Source organism: Colossoma macropomum, unplaced genomic scaffold (assembly GCF_904425465.1).
Source record: "Colossoma macropomum unplaced genomic scaffold, Colossoma_macropomum, whole genome shotgun sequence".
In the NCBI taxonomy this organism is placed as follows: Eukaryota; Metazoa; Chordata; class Actinopteri; order Characiformes; family Serrasalmidae; genus Colossoma; species Colossoma macropomum.
Genome location: NW_023494808.1, coordinates 2,624,430 through 2,642,289, shown reverse-complemented (window position 1 = coordinate 2,642,289; position 17,860 = coordinate 2,624,430). Strand labels below are relative to the sequence as shown.

General features: G+C 38.7%; 1 pseudogene; it reads right to left on the bottom strand.

Moving 5' to 3' along the window:
• Positions 1-233: 233 nt before the first annotated feature.
• On the bottom strand, positions 234-10,346 carry LOC118797705 (annotated as a pseudogene).
• Positions 10,347-17,860: the final 7,514 nt, after the last annotated feature.

The window sequence follows — 17,860 nt, the reverse complement described above, 5'->3', positions numbered from 1 at the left end:
GTCCCAAGTCAGATGAAACGACAACAAAGTCGATCATTGACCTTTGACCCAAGGATCTCTGATACTAAGTAAACTTACAAACATCCTTGTGTTCGAACTTGGTGTTTGTTATGGACAATCCATGACTAGCACAGAAGTCCAATAACAATTCATCATTTAAGTTTAGACTGGGCAAGCCGTTCTTCCCAATCACCCCTCTCCAAGGAGGAGTTTGACGGAACTTTCAGTTGGCTTTAAGGAGATTCTGAACAACTGTCCGGTGGCTCAGGAGTGGTCAGGGTGGCTTTGCTCAAGCTGTACTCAGCAGGGGTGGAGAAACTTTGACTTGAAATAAGGATACTGTCAGTCGGGGAAGGAGCACTTTGAGGAACTCCTAAACCCAAGAGACATGCCTCCTTCACAGGAGTCACAGCCAGAGACTTCTGGTGTGTCAGGTCACTTAGGTATCTGATAATCTCCTCGGTGGCAAGGCACTGGGGGTGAATGAGATTGTCCCAGAAATGCTTAAGGCTCTGGATGTTGTGGGACTGTCATGGCTGACACGCCTCTGCAATGTCGCATGGACCTTGGCAACAGTACCCTTGGACTAGCAGACCAGGGTGGTTGTAGGCTGCAGAGTGTCTGATAATTGCTGGGGTATCACACTGCTCAGCCTTCCTGGAAAAGGTTTTGCTAAGGTGCTGAAAAAGACAATCCAACCAATAGTTAAACTTTGGATTGAGGAGGAACAATGCAGATTATGTCCCACCTGTGGAACAATGGACCAGATTTCCACCCTCATGCAGATGGTTGAGGGGGCGTTGGAGCTTGCCAAACCAGTCTACGTGTGTTTTGTGGACTTGGAGAAGGCTTACAACCTTGTCCCTGAGATATTCTGTGGAAGGTCCTCTGGGAGGATGGGGTGCTGAGGCCGCTACTCCAGGCCATTCGGTCTCTGTACTCCCAGAGTGAGAGATGTGTCCGTATACTTGGCATTAAATCAAGCTTGTTCAATTTTGGAATCCGCCAAGGTTGTGCCTTTTTTCCACATCTGTTCATGATATTCATGGACAGGGTGTTATGTGTGGAAGCCAGAGGGTTGCATCTCTGCTGTTTGTGGATGATCATGTCCTTTAGGCTCCATCACATGGATGCCTCCAACACTCACTGGAGCAGTTTGCAACTGACTGTGAAGCGGTTGGTGTGTGGATCAGCACCTCCAAGTCTAAGTCTGTGGTCCTAGCCTGGAAAAGGATGGCATGCCCACTCCAAGTAAGGGAAAAGAACCTGCCCCAAGTGGAGGAGTTTAAGTATTGCAGAGTCTTCTTCACAAGTGATGGGAAGAGGGATCATGAGATTGGCTGCAGGCTGGGACAATGTGGTTGCTGTACTGGACTGTAGTGGTGAAAAGAAAGGTGAGCCATAAGCTCTCTGTTTACCAGTCAGTCTACATCCCAACCCTCACTTATGGTCATGAGCTTTAGGTAATGACCGAAAGAAGGAAATTGCAGATATAAGCAGCGGAAATGAGCTTTCTTCACAGGGAGACAAGCTACACTCTACTTGATAGGAGCCGCTGCTCCTCCACATTGAAATTAGCAAGTTGAGGTGGTTCGGGCGTCTGATCAGAATGCCCCCTGGCGGCCTCCTGGTGGAGGTTTATCAGGCACAGCCTACTGGGACAAGGCCCCAAGGTCATCCTAGGACCCATTGGAGGGATTATGTCTCCAAGTTGGCATGGGAGTGGCTTGGGGTCCCCTAGAATGAGCTGGAGGAAGTTGTGGAGGACAAGGTCATCTGGGATTCTCTGCTCTCCCAACTGCTGCCCCGACCCTATCTGGATTAATCGGTTTGAGATGATGATGATGATGATGATGATGATGATGATTGCTGCCTAAACATGTCACCCACAGTGCACCTTTCCTAAACAATTGTCCTCACATTGAGGGTAATCATTGAAGGTAATCTGAACTAATCAAACCCATTTTTTGTAAACATATGTTTAATTTGTTAAAAAGAAGCAATTTGAACTTCATAAGAAATAAATTCTGGGAAATCCTTGATGGCAACAACCATAATGAAATAGCTCAGACAAATATTGAGGGCTTTATGATTGTGTAATTGTGTACTGTATACAACAAGTACCTTGTAACCAGTGAACATTTTGGAGGATGTGGGTACTTTATTTGGTGCATTTGAACACTAGCTGCATAATTTTCAATATACTGTAATACTAAATGTATCGTTTTGAAGGGCAGATCAAAAGAAAAGACAATGGAAAGGGTTTTCCAGTAGTCAAAATGAGAGGTTATGAATGAACAAGATTTACTGTATTTTGCTTGTGTTGTTGAGTTGAGAGTCTGGAAAAAAGCAGTCTTGATTAACGGGTCAAAATACCACCAAGGTCTTGAACAAACAATGGAGGTTTAACCAGTACACCATCCTCATCAATAGTCAAATCTGAATGCCTGTTTTCTAGGGAACTGGAACTAACTGTAAGATTTGTAAGTCTTGTCAAAATTTAGTTAAAAAAAAAAATGCGTGCAGCTGGTGAATGAGCATCATGATATTTGACTTTCCTCTTGTAATCTCAATCCAACTTAACATTGGTCATCTGTTTCCAACCAACCTAGACAGGACCAGACCAGACAGAAAGAATACTCATGTATACCAATCAACCGCAGGGCTGCACACGTCTGAACTCATGATTAAAATCCAATTATATGTGTTATATAGTTTGTAAGATATGTTTTTTTTTTTTTATTTTTATGTGTAAGCTAATTTACGTGCACATTATTTACATATTTGTACATGACATGAGTGATTAAGTTAAGATTTTTAGTAATTATTATTATTATCATTAGCATTATTAGTATCATTACATTTTCATAGTCAGGAGATCCATCTTCGTCATGAGTCATGTAGGCATCATCAGCAGAATCGGTATGAACATTCTGTAAGAGGAGTTGGGGGGCAGAGAGAGAGAGAGAGAGAGACAGAAGCACATACAGAATAACATACCTATAGCATGGAAAAATGCTCAGTACAAATACAATAAGGAATTTCATCAAAACTATAATATAAAAGGGAATTTCATCAAAATTTCTGCATAATTAAATGATTAGGATGTAAACAAAGTCATTCAGAGTGGTTTAGTGTGAAATTCTCCATGTCAAAGAAAAGAGTCAGAATTGTTCACAGTGGTGATGATCAGACATCTGAAGTGTTTAATGCATTTAAAGCTGCCTCACATTAGATTATTACATGGAATAGTTATGAATATGTTGCCTGATGTCTGAGCCAATATTTTACAAAGGTTTTGACATAAAGTTTTGACATTTTTTACAGTCTTTTGAGAGCAGAGAGGTGCACTTAGTGCAGTATAAGGCAAAAAATGTGCGCATAAAAAAAAAAAATCATATTTACAACAATTTTACTGTCACTAGCATTACATTTGTGTTGTAGACATAGTGACCCCTGGATCTCATCAGCACCATCATAAGGAAATCTGTCAGCAAATGTTACTACATCAAACCACTCTGGATGATGTATACATCTCAACAATTAAACTTTGCGAGAAAACCCTCACAGTACTTTCATTTTTCATATTTATGACATCTACGCGGTGGCGCAGTGGGTAGCGCTGTCGCCTCACAGCAAGAATGGCCTGGGTTCGATTCCCGGCCGGGTGACCAGGGTCCTTTCTATGTGGAGTTTGCATGTTCTCCCCGTGTCTGTGTGGGTTTCCTCCCACAGTCCAAAAACATGCAGTCAGGCTGATTGGACATGCTAAATTGTCCCTAGGTGTGAATGTGTATGTCTGTCTGCCCTGCGATGGACTGGCGACCTGTCCAGGGTGTATCCTGCCTTCCGCCCAATGACAGCTGGGATAGGCTCCAGCACCCCACCGCAACCCAGAAGGATAAGCGGTTTAGATGATGGATGGATGGATGACATTTAAATGCTTTGGCCTTTTTTCAGAGTTTCCAAGATTTTAACATCATCAACATTACATACAAAAATTTAGAAGACACGTGTAAGTTCACTGGTAGTTGTCTATTGTTGTGTTGTACACATCGTGACCCCTGGTTCCTATCACCACCACTGTAAAGACATCTGAACCATTTCACACCAAACCACTCGGAATGACTCAGTTTACATCTCAGCAATTATATTATACAGAACTTTGTGGAATTCCCTTTTAAGATGTTACTCACAGCATACAGTTCATCAAGACCATGGGGTTTGTCATCAGGAGACCACATATGTGTCATCAAGAGCACTGCATGTGTCACGAAAGGATGAGCCTGTATCTTTAAGAGCTGCATGTGCATCTTGACCTGCAAGGTGTGTGTTAAGAACTGGGTTGTTGTCATCACGGGGCCTGGACACAGCTACCTGTGTAAAAATGAGAGAGGAAGCCATCATAATTCTTCTTCAGAGGACACTATCACCATGATGTGTATTTTTGTTGAGAAATCAAAAGATGAATTTCCGCAAATTGCAACAGCTAAAAGTACAAATATCAACATAAATGAATGATCAAAACAAACAAATAAAAAGACCAAATGTATCTGCTACTAAAAATGAAAGGATATTCAATAACTTCAACATGAATGCAACTTTTCATATATAACAGTATCATTGATGTCAATGATGTAAAAATGAATGAAATGGAGTAAAGTATGACTGATTTAAAGTGAGTTTTACTACCACAGTGAATTGAAATAGTTATGTATTTATGATCTGAACTGACACCACTAACAGATCACCACTGACATAAAAAATTCAATTTAAAGAATGTGAATCACTTACAAGAGGTAGAGTCTGAACTTCATCACAGTGTTTGGAGCCACAGTCAGGTGAAGCAGAATCATTAACAGGGGGAACATTCTTGAGGAATTGAGTAAAAGAAACCATTGTTGATTAATGTTTGTATTATGTATGTATGTATGTATGTATTATTATTATTATTATTATTATTATTATTATTATTTTCTTCAGATATCGATCTCGTCAGACGAAAACCTTGTATCTCCAAAATGATAACTTTACAGGAGAAGGAAAAAAATCTACTTTACTTTTAATGTAAGTCAATGGAACCAGATTTTTTGGCAAGTCATTTTGGGCCATTTCTTTTGGTCCATTATTTTACACATAATGTAAAGGGCAACATGCATTTTCAAATTACTGTCAAACCTGAAAAATTACAAAAAAGGAAATACAAAGTTTTCTTCTGACAGCAGTGATATGTGTGTGTGTGTGTGTGTGGGGGGGGTCATGTAATTAAAAGTAGTAAATCATTTACTTGGTTTCATGTTAAACAAGCAAACAACTTAAACACAAAGTTATATAATCATTAAAAATAGATTTTTAATGTGCACAATACCATCATGAATACTGGCTTTTTGACTGTGGACTGATAACAAGCTGAGTGGTCAGAGGACACAGTGTCCAGCAACAGCAAGGATTTCAATCCTGCACAAGCATTGCTTGTTTATCAAATTACCTTGAAATTTTGCGTCTTTTTTTTTCACCAATCCTCTCATTTTAGCCATTTGATTTTGGAGCTAAAGGATCATAAAAAGAGTAGAATAACAATGGTTTCTTTGGTGATGCTCACTAGATATAGTAAGGAATTCCACTGTATGTCTAATTATATATTTTTATTTTATAACTATGTTTTTCTTGAGTTAACTTTGGAATACTCTATCTACACTGCTGTTTCTACAGATCTTCTTTTGATCAACCACATTTATCAACCAATAATGACTTGAATCAGGTGCTTCAGATGCAGAAAAATGGGTCAGAATAGAGATCCCATGCTTTAGACTGAGGGCTATTAAACCTACGAAGTACACTATAAGCCACAAATGCAGTACAGAAGTTATTTCAGATGCTTACCTGAACTGTTCGTTTAACCCGTCTGGTCATCAGATAGACAATGCACACAATGATCACAGTTCCAATACATGCTAGTCCCACAATCACAAAGACCATCATGTAACTGCGAACTGGAAATCAGAAACACAAACCACAGAAAACATCTCAGCTCTGATTTCATTCAGGCCAGTTAACTTAAATGGCTCACACTGTAAAACTTTGACTAAAAAGATGTTTCACCTGGATGTAGAAATAAAGCCACAGATGCATTCTGTTTTCCAAGTTCATTCCAAGCTTCACAGTGATACCACCCTGTGTAATCAACAGTGAGGCTGGTGATGCTGTAATTCTGTCCAGATCCTGCAAGTGACATTCCACCTTCTTTAAACCAGGTGTAGTTCTTCACAGGTGGGTTTGCATCACTGCTGCAGGTCAGAGTCACTGAACTGCCCTCCGCTATTTCACTAGAGGGACTGATGGACACTGAAACACTCTTTGGAGGATCTACAACAAAAAAGTGTATAAGACACATACATGAAAAAGTACTAATTTGTTTTATTTATAGTAAAAACAGTCATTAAGAACAAGATGTTACATTTTTTTAGGAGATATAACCAAATCGTTCAGATATAAGGCTGCTCTTACTTTTTTACTCCTCTTTTACTTCTCTCAGAGGTTTTCTATTGGGTTTAGATAAGGGGAGTGAGATGGCCAAGGCAGAATAAAAAAAAAATATATTAAAAAAAAGCGGTTTTGGAAAGTAGCGATGAAGAGAACATTTATCTACTATTTTATTTATACATTCCACTACTTTTATTTTTTAATCTTTAATTCAACTTTCATTTTTTTTCTGCTTTTGGGCCCAATTATCTCTTTACACAGTGCTCCAGATCAAAACAGCCTCATTATCTAGAGAGATGAGATTGTTCTGAACGTTTTGATATATAATATGTGGTTATCATGTCGTATGCTAGTGCCTTTAAAGGCAAATTTAAGAATATATGCAAAAATCAAGAAAATGCCCTCAGACCCTGAGGGGTCCTAGTATTAGTGGAGAAGTAATGCATGTATTTATTTATTTACTTTTAATCCAAGAAGCTTATTTTTCAAGATTTTTTCCTGATGCTGAAAAAAGAAACTTTAACTTTACTTAATGTCAGATTTCACTTGAAATTGAATAAATGTAATTTATGAAAAATATTAAAATGGAGCCAAATAAATTATTATCAACTTACACAGAACGTTTAAGTACAAAGCGGTGGAGTTTGTGTCTCCTTGTTCATTACGACTCTGGCATGTGTATTCTCCACTGTCCTCAGAGCTGACGTTGGGAATGATGTAGGTTTTTCCTTTTGCTACTGGTGTTGATCCTTTGAACCAGGTGAAGATCTTCAATGGTGGGTGTGCCACACTGCTGCAGGTCAGAGTCACTGAACTGCCCTCCACTATTTCACCAGTAGGACTTATGGACACTGTGACTCTCTTTGGGCGGTCTGCCATCCGAAAAAATAACAAAAAATGCAACTGGGTCTAAATAATGGCAGTTAATTGTACAGCAATGCAATAAAACTAGAATGTCACTGAGTGTAATGGAACTGCACTGTTTGAAATTAGAGCGATGTGGCATAACAGAGAGAGCACAACTACAATTACAGCCAAGATATCCCAACTGGGAATGCAGAGACATGATCCCATTCTGTACAGACAGAAAATAAGGTAAGAGTTCAATGGCTAGTTGCTGATCTTAAGTTAAGTTGATTGTAATTACATCATGAATGCTAAAACTGAATTTTACCTTCAGTTTTCAAATTCATTTTTAAACTCCTTCAAATTCTGGGAAACAGTTAATTTACTCAAAAACATTCTGTGCCTATTCCAACCTCTTGTAGCAAAACACCAACATCAGGTTGAGCCGAGTCACTCCTGTTACCCACTAAAAGGGTTTGGCTCCACAAAGTCTGAGGTAGAAACCATTAACAGGATTAAGTCGCCAACAGGTTTGACAGCTTAAAAGGACAATACCTTAGAAATCTGGACACTGTGGGAGGTTAGCAACCCCCCTTTGCTCCATATGGCATACCAGGCAGCTATAAATCCTTGCCTAGAATCCAGCTACAGGCCTCACCAAACTTCTAACTAAACTTGTGAATTACAAGAAATTAAGTTTCTAAAGGGTGCACCAATACAGAATTGCCACCATTCAACGGGGTACATTTCAAGAAGTCTGGAGACACCAAGAACGAGGTTGTCATGAGAATCTATAACAAAGTTAGCCTTTTTAGATTTTATTGACCCCAAGTGGTGAGAATAAAGCACAACACACCACCACTGTAAGAACATGTGCTAATAAAGAACCCAAGAAACGTCTTGCTTTGTCTGCTTGATTATCAACATTTATATAATCTGTCAGACATACGACTTATTTTATTAATCTTATTGTTATGTGTATTACCTAAATATTACCTGTATCTTTTTCTACTATTAAGTGCTAGAAATACGTAGTGTATAACTTTGATAACAGATAGACCCAACTATTTAATTGCTATGAGTTTAGACCATTGACCAATATGCATCCTGAATGTGGTCACTGGGCGTTTCGGGTCTTTCAACTATCAGGCACCCTCTCTCAGCTGACCAGCGTTGATCAAATCCCAGCCTGTACCCAAGTAGCATGCCACAGATCGCCTCTCTTAATCTAGAGCCATCTTAAGGCTTTTTCAGCTGCCTCAGTTGTTTCTCTGATAGCTATTCTCTTGTCCTGCCTTGTAAAGCATACAGCCTCCTGGGAGTAGCCCACAAAGCCTCTGCAGCACACATGTAGCACACTACCCTCCTCTCCTGCACTGTTCCACCAGATCCACATATTTGGCCTTTTTCCTCTCATTGACCTCCTCCATTCTCTGCTGCCACGGTACACTGAGCTCAAACAGTAGCACTCACTTTGTTTTTCCTGAGAAGAGGACAGTATCAGGGTGCAGGGTGGTCTCTGTGATTGTCTCAGGGAAATGGAGCTGCCTTCCAACATCCACCTTTAGCTGCCAATCCTTTGCTGTAGTAAGTATGCCCCTTGCTAATCTGGTTTAAAACTCTGGAACCTCTCTCGCAGAGAGAAATGACACAGTTTTCTGGGACCAAAGGGATTACTAAAGGTTTCTGCTATCACCTTCAGTACCAGGCCATGGCGCCAACAATAGCAATCTTCCCCTGGTTCTTTAGGGCAACAGCTCAGGATGTGTTCCAATGTTCCTCTTATTTGGCAACACTGGCAAAGTGGTGTTTTACTCTTGCCCCAACAGAATACATTGAATGGACTGGGCAACACATGCCTCATAGAGAGAACTGAAACTTGCCAGTAACCTTCCCTCTTTTTAGCACCAGCGACCTGGACTTTGCTGGCTTAAAAGACATCTGAGCCCAAGTGGTGAGTCTCTCAAAAACTTGCAGGACCCATTTTGTGCCAGGAGCTGATGCAGACATTACTGTCAGGTTGTCCATGAAAGTTCTGATTGGGGGCTGCCATACCCCGGATTTGGTGAGGGGCCCTTTACACTTGGTCTCCGCTGCCTTTGCCAGCATATTCATAGTCAGGGCAAACAATATCACAGAAATGGTCCATCCTGTGATTATATTCTTCTCCAGACAGTATGACCCAGATGTCATTGTTCCAGAGGAGAATCCCAGATTGAAATTCTGATAGTAATCCAAAATGAGGTCCTTGATCTTACCTGGAATATAATGTTGGTGCAAGGTTGTTTCTACTAGTTTGTGTGGAATGTACCCATTCATAAGATCCAGCCACAGCACCACCAGGTCTCCTTTTCCTTCCCTTGCCTCTCTAATTCGCTGCATAACTAGCATGGTATGTTCCAAGCACCCTGGTGCCCCTGGTATTCCACCTTTCTGTGCTGAGGTGTCAATGTAGTTGTTCTTAAGACGGTACTCTGTTAGACATTAGGCAACAGTACTGAAAAATATCTTGCTCTCAACACTTAGCAGTGAGATCACTCTAAACTGCTCAATGTGTCTCGAATGTTCTTTAGGTTCTTTCACAGGGAGTGAAGGAGCTTAGGATGCCTCTTGTACACTACAAAGAGGACTCCACTGGGACCAGGTGCTGATTTAGATTTAGCTGCCCTAACGGCTTCTTGCTCTCAACAATTGAAGTGGATGGTGGGTGGATCAATCAAGAATGAACATTCACCCAGACTCTCTTGCTGGATCACTATGTGTTGTGGAGATACTGGTCAACCTCTTCAATCAAGCAAGAGAGATCACCACTGTGTTTCTAGCCTAACTGTTTCTTGACAAAGTCAAAGGGGTTTGCAGTGAAGGCAGCCCGTCTCTTAGCTCTTTCCTTTGCCTTTTCTTCTGTGCCCTTCTGCTCTATGGAGAGTCTCTTCCTGAGGATGGTGCGCAGCTCAGTAAATGCAGACTTCTCCTCACTGGCCATAGTTTGATAGTTTGTCAAAAATGCATTGACACAGTTTCCTAATTTATACTCCACTGGACATATTCTTAAGACTAGCAACTGCTATAAAGGTTTAATTTCAGGTCCTCATGAATAGGCCCACTCATTATCATAAGCTTCTCTTTACATTATTAAATCCCTTTGGGAAGTAGAACTAGGAGAGGACATTTCAGAAGTACTTTGTGATTGAGAAATTTAGATACACAAAGTCATGGGAACATATAGAAAATTTGTCCCCCCAACTTCCTTGATGATGTAGTTATTGATTACTTTCTAATATATAAACACAGTTGTACTGCCATGTGTAAAATTAGTACATTAGACTTACTAATTATAGTTTTAAAACATGTAGATATTTATTTATGTATATAGTTATTTACATACTTATTTATTCATTCTTCAGTTTATTATTATTATTATTATTATTTGTTTTTACATTTTTGGGGGTATTACAGTCTGGGTTGGTATATTTTCTAAATTTGAACTGTTTATTAATTGTTACATTTTTATTACTGTCTTTTGTGTCAATCTTAGGTTCAATAAATGATAATAATAAAAGCAATAAAAAATGTTAGATTTTGTTCATATTTTAAATAAAAGACAAAAATACAAGCAATAGACAATGTTTTTTCAAGTTTAAGAGTGTTTGTTAATGGCGCTATATGACATCTGTCCTGGGATATTTTGTGGCAGGGTCATATCAGTGTTATGTAGCAGGGTTCAAGTAAAGTGATAGTAGTGTTTGCTACAAATAGGAACCTGTGGTACCTCAATTTGAATTAAGCTAAAATTTATTATTCTGTGAGCAAAGTATTTTCATCATTAAGTTCAACATATAAAATACTCACATCTAACACTGAGCTTCTGAGCAGCAGATGGGAGATGTTCATTTCCTCTTACAGCACAGCTATAACTGCCTGCATCCTCACTGCTGACTGTCTGCAGGTGGAGCTGGTTCTTCGTGATGGTCTTTGTGGTTAAAGGACGTCCATTTTTGTACCAGATGAATGTTGGGTCAGTCAGACTGCAGTTGGTTTTACATGTCAGATCTGCTGTTTCTCCCTCTGTCACTTCTTCAGGAGTTTCTACATGGAGGCATGTGAGATTGGTTGCAGTTCCTTCTACCATTCTCCCAGGAATACTTACTTGGAGTTCTGGGAACAAAAAGACTTTCTCTTAAAATATTCTGCATACTTCAAATTAAAGGCAAATAATAGTTCTCACCTGTATACCAACTCGTTCTAGATTCTATTGAATGCTGCCACTTAACACGTTAGCAAGACATTTGTCTGTCTTTCATTTAATAAAGGACTGCATATCATTTGAAATCTGATTTTTTTTCTCTTTCAAACATAAAGTTCTCTTTATACCCACCATACTCCAAGTAAAACTCATAATAATAATACAAATCCAATTCCAAAAAAGTTAGGATAGTATATGAAATGCCAGTAAAATCAGAGAGCAGTGATTAGTCAATTCTGTTTGACCTGTCCTAAATTGAAAACAGTACAAAAGAAAAGAATATATATATATATGTTTTATCATCATCATTATCATTTTTGTAAATATAGGCTCATTCTAAACAAGATGCCTCCAACACATTCAAAAAGTACCAGAACAGAAGCATGTTCACAACTGTGTTACATTCTTTTACCTGTTAACAGAATCATAAATAAATGTGTGAGGACTGAAGACACACATGATCCAGTTTTGAATTATACAAGTCCTCAGCTGTGCAACTGAATGAGACGTTCTTTGCCATATTTTGCACTTTATAATATGCCATGTTTTCAACAGGACACAGGCAGGCCAGTCTAGCAGCTGCTTTCTCTGATTGTGCAGCAATGCACTGGTAACATATGCAGTCTTAGGATGTCCATGAAAAATAAGGCATCTAAAAGACAGCATATGTTGCACCAAACCATGAACATCCTGTGCCTTACAAATGTATTCAACCCCCTTAAAAGTCATTGAATTTGTCTGGATTATACATGACATTTGTTTTTTGCTGTTATATTTTATATTTTAAGACCTTCAAAATTAATTAATGCAAAATGATAATGGAAGTATAAAGAAAATATTCTGTGACAAAATATACTAACTGAAAAGCTGTTTGCACACATATTCAATCCACGTGCCATGAAAGCTCCTAGTTTATGCAAATGAAAGAATAATGCCCTAATGAAGATGCAGTTGGTGTATAATTATTTACAAATACTTACTATTGTATTCTTGTTATGGCAACCTGTATGTCATTTAAAAAGTTCACCTTTTCTGGATAAAAGATCACCTTAATTCTAGAACCATTTGTCAGAGGGTTCTTCAAGTGTTCTTTAGTTAAGACACTGGTTCTATATAGAACTATAAACACTCAAATAACCATTTTTAGATGCAACCATGTCAAGTAACAACAGAAGAACCCTTTTTGGTACTATATAGAACATAAGGTTACATCTAGAACAATGCACAACATATTCTCCATCAATCTGAAGAATGATTTCACCATGCCATGAACCCTTTAAGCATGTAAAGGCTTCTTTGACTGTTCATATATAACCATTGTCTTTACTAAAGAGCCTTTGAAGAACCAACTTTTTAAAGAGTTTTTCACTTTGTATATTTCAGCTTGAAAACAGCCAGTTTGTGAAGACCTAATAAAAATGATGCCATGTGTGATTAATGATGATGAAAGATTTATTTCATTAAATCTGTACAAGTCTAAAAATGAACTTGAACTAGATGTTTAATGGCACTCTCACTGCATTCGACAGCAGATCTCTGAAACATCACGCATGAGATGTTATGCAGAACGGAACAGTGTGACTCATCCGGTATGTAGTGGCCTTTACACTTATACTTATGGTTCTAAGTTACATGGGGTGATGATATGGCCTATAGGACAGAATTTACAAACCTTTCCTTGCAATCTTTCCTTATGCACTGACAAAACAAAGGAGGTAATTGTGGACTATTGGATTGTGGGTACATCTCTTTGTGTCTACACTCTTTGTCCATTTTATCAGCTCTACTTACCACATAAGAGCAGTTTGTGATTCTACAATTACAAACTCTAGTCCGTCTGTTTCTTAGCATGTATAAATTGTTAGCCCCTTTTCACCCTCACAGGACCAGCACAGAGCAGGTATTTTTTGGGTAGACGATCATTCTCAGTGATACTGATGTGGTGGTGGTGTGTTAGAGGTGGTGGTGTTCCTGCAGAGGAAGTTTCAGAGGAACTGATGTAGGAAGTCGACTCTCCTCAACCTCCTGATGAAATGAAGGCATTGTTGCGCATTTTTGATGAGGTGTGACGTGTTGACTGACCCAGTGAGATCCTCAGCTGTATATACTCTAAGGAATTTAAAGCAGTTCACTTTTTCCACCATGGCCCCTTCAATGCTCAGAGTTGTGTGCACTCTGCTCCACTTCCTGAAATGAATAATCATCTACTTGGTTTTGCTTACATTGATGGAGAGACTGTTGTTGGTGCATTACTCTGTAAGAAGATTCACCTCCACTCTCTACTCCTCCACGTTATTATTAATGAGGTTCACTACTGTTGTATTGCCAGCAAATTTCATGATGATGTTGAAGTTGTGCTTAGCGATGCAGTCACGGGTGTACAGGGTGTAGATCATGGGTGTTAAGACACAGTGTTGTGGACAGCCTTAGCTGAGAGTGAGAGTGGGAGAACTGTGATCACCCATTCTAACAGTCTGAGGCCTGCCGATGAGGAAATCCAGAATCCATCTGCAGATTGTGTGACTTACTCCTAGGGTCTTGGGCATGGAGACCAGTCTAGAGGGAATAACTGTGTAAAATGCTGAACTGAAATCACTGAACCAGCATTGTTATGTATGTGTTCTTTTTTTCCAGAGGGATGCTATGTGCATTACCAGGGATATTGTGTCTTCAGGCGGTCTGTTCACATGGTAAGCAAATTGAGTTCTGGGATGCAATTCTTAACACGAGTCAGGACTAAGGAAAGACTCCAAGTCTCCAGGGTGAACACTGGGTGGCGCAGTGGAGTCCTGGTGGAGGCTAAGTGTTTTGCACTGGTTTCCAATATCCAGTAAAGTCTGTCAATTGTCGACAAGATGTAGTTTGCTCATGTTGGGCTCACAGCAAAAATAGACAAAATACACAAGTAAATAACAGATAATTGCTCATTAGTAGGAGAGGTAGCCCAGCTGCTGATATCTCCGGTGCTGCTGGAAATGTAAAGAGACTGGAGCACACATGGGAAGGGATCTGAGACCAATTTCTTCATACAGAATCTCTCCAGGTCCTTCAGATTCTGAGATCCATGTTTATGGACTGTCCTTTTCAACTTATCCTACAAGTTTTCTGAGGGGTTTATGTCAGGGACAAAGTAGATGTTGATACAAAAGAAATGCAGAGGACCACTTTCATGCAGTCAGCAAGGAAAACATGTGTTTCCTGTACAACTTCCTTTTTGCCACTTGCAGTATGAAACAAACCATTAGATGGCAATAAAGTTTCAATTCCAGTACACATTGTGATGTACTGTTGACGAAGACTGCATCCAAAGCTGCATACTACCATACTATGTCAAAAATAGTACACAACCAATAGAAGTACATCTTGTTTTGCTCATGTTTACCAGGTTGCTTCATTATTTGTAGAGGGCACTGTTGTCAACAATTATTGCAAAGTGTTGCCTAAACAGCTGTTCTGAAAGCAGAGTCAAAATATTTCTCAAGAACCTAAGAGGGAAAAGTGGAAAGCATTTTCTCCTGTCCTCTGAAATATAACTGGCGAGTGCATTGATCTGGCCCAACTGGAGCTCAGAGTTGCCCTGTGTTCCATCCAGTAACAATCCTGTCATCACAGTATTAACAATAATGGTCTGACCAGAAAGTTAGTCTAAAACAAGGCAGAAGTAGATTTCAGGTGTCTCTGAGGTTTGAATTAATGTAAAGTAATTGCTTTGTTCTTGTAAGTTAAAAAAGTTATCCTCATTATTTCATTTACAGTATTCAAGTTCAATAAATCTGATCAAATTGCTTATTACCTCATGCAGTTTTTTTTTTTGTTTGTTTTTTTGTTTTTTGTTTTTTGTTTAACTGATGACCTAAAAAACAGTGTATTGACCTTTACAGACATATGCAAATGTTTGAACACTCCTAGGTAAATTATTATATATTATGTATATTTTTTATATTTGACCTGGATGCCCGAACATTTGCACATGACTGCATATTAGATGTCATACTCTGGTCCTTTTCCCAGCACAGTTTAATGATTTTCTTGCTCAAACACACCACCGAACACCTAACAACTACATCAACTAATTATTTAATTAATCTGATGGGCAGGAAATGTGAGCAGGAAAATCACCAAACTGTGCTGGAATGAGGGGCAGATTTACTAAAAGATGAAAAGTTGACATACCAGCAAGTGTATTGCTGCCAGAGGGACACAGAGAACAGCCAACCAAACAGTGGCAGGAGGCACTGCTAGAAGAGTCCCTGCCACCAGATGGAGGCAGAAAGCAGCCTTCTAGGCAATCACTGGCCGTTGCACCAACTGTGTGAGCTCTGCTTAAAGGGGAACTCCACCAATTGTTCAAAATTTCTGCATAGTAAAATGGTTAAGATGTAAACAAAGTCTTTCAGAGTGGTTTGATGTACCAAGTTTACAGAGAAAATTCAGAGTCAGACTTGTCTATAGTGGTGTTGATTGGAGCCAGACACCTAAAGAGCGTAATTCTTCTAAAATCAGAAAGTGATTACACAAAATGGTTGTAAATATGCTGCCGGATTGCGGAGATATTATTTTATTATAGTTTTGTGATAAAATTATGGCCTAAAATGTCTTCTTAATATGTTTATTTTAATCTATTCACTGTGAAGGGGTACATAAAGGGGGTTTACCCTCATCAATATTCCATATGAAAACTCAGAAGACACGTGTAGGTTCACAGGGGTTCTGCACAGTGAATTAAACGGCTCTATTTGTGTTGTAGACATTGTCACCCCTGGTTTCTATGACCAGAAAAGAAATCGGAGTCTGTACCTTTGTCTACAACAATTTTATATCAAACCACTCTAAATGATTTTGTTTACATCACAATGATGGATTTAGGCAAACATTTTGGAATTCCTCTTCAAGGAGAGCTCTCCCTGCACCTTGTGCTCAGATTTTTAGTCTGCTGTGCTGTAAGCTGGTATCTCTCTCTGGCTGGTAACTTTGGATTTCGGCTCTGCATCAGGCTCTAAATCGACTACTTGTTGGTGGCTCGCCCAATGAACTTGCCTTCCAACATCAGAGTTTGGGATTTAAAACAGACATGAGGCAGCCAACCCATCACAATCTTTTAAATCTATATTAATATTTACTTAATAACTTTTTAAATTTGTAAATTAAAAAATTAAATTTAACTTTTTAAATATGTTTTTACTGTGAAAAAAATAGATACTAATTTAACAGCATATTTGAGAAATTCAAGAAAATAGTATTCTGTTTCAAAACTTTTTTTCTTTGATTGGATGAATGAGCTAAACTTGAGTTCTGAAACAAGTGCATTAAAATTCAGGTTTTTTTCATCAAAATGTAAATAAATGAGCATAACTAACTCCAGCCATTAGTGCTAAAAATAAGACTACTCAGCTTTTTAAGGCATTACAACTCACACATTATAAAACACAATCAGAATTCACTTCAGTTTTAGAGTATGGATGACTTAATTGGTCCTTTGAGTAAATTACTTAATTGGTTCTTTGAGCATTTTATTTATTTTTTTCCCTTGAGAACACATCTAGGTGAAATGGAGTGAATTTTAATCCAGAAGCGGTAAACACATTGCATGCAGTGTACTCCTGTGTGGTCCTTTTTCCAAATTTCAGTTATAAACTTTGTTATAACAGTTATAAACTTTGCTCTCTGAGCTAAAGAGGAAAAGGGCCTTCCTGACTGTTAAAAGTGTGAAGTTCAAAAGATCATATTGCTGTCCAAAGAAAAATTGTCCATTTTTCTGATTTTTACTTTACTACATCATTCGAGCATAGCAGCTGGGTGTGAAAATTTTATGATGACTGGACCAACAGAAATGCTTGGAATAGAAGTAAAGAAAAAATGTGTCCTCTTCTGTAAAGTTACTATTTGTTACTACTCTATGCTGCCATCTAGATGACATCTTTTTCAGGGACATCCCTGCTTGTTTCAGCAAGACAATGCCAAACTACATTCTGCATATGTTACAACAGCATGACTTCTTAATAAGGATGCCTGCCGTCCAGATCTGCACCCATTGAAACTGTGTGGCACATTATGAAGCATAACACATGACATTTTGACAACTATGATTCTTGTTGTCCTCAGTCCCCAAATGATTACTGAACACTGTTAAAAAGAAAGGTGAGGTAACACAGTGGTAAACATGCCCCTGTCCCATTTTTTTGGAATATGTTGCATGTATCAAATATAAAATATGCTTACATATACAAAAACAATTACTTTAACTGGTTGAAACATTAAATATCTTAAACATACAATCTTATAAAAGAA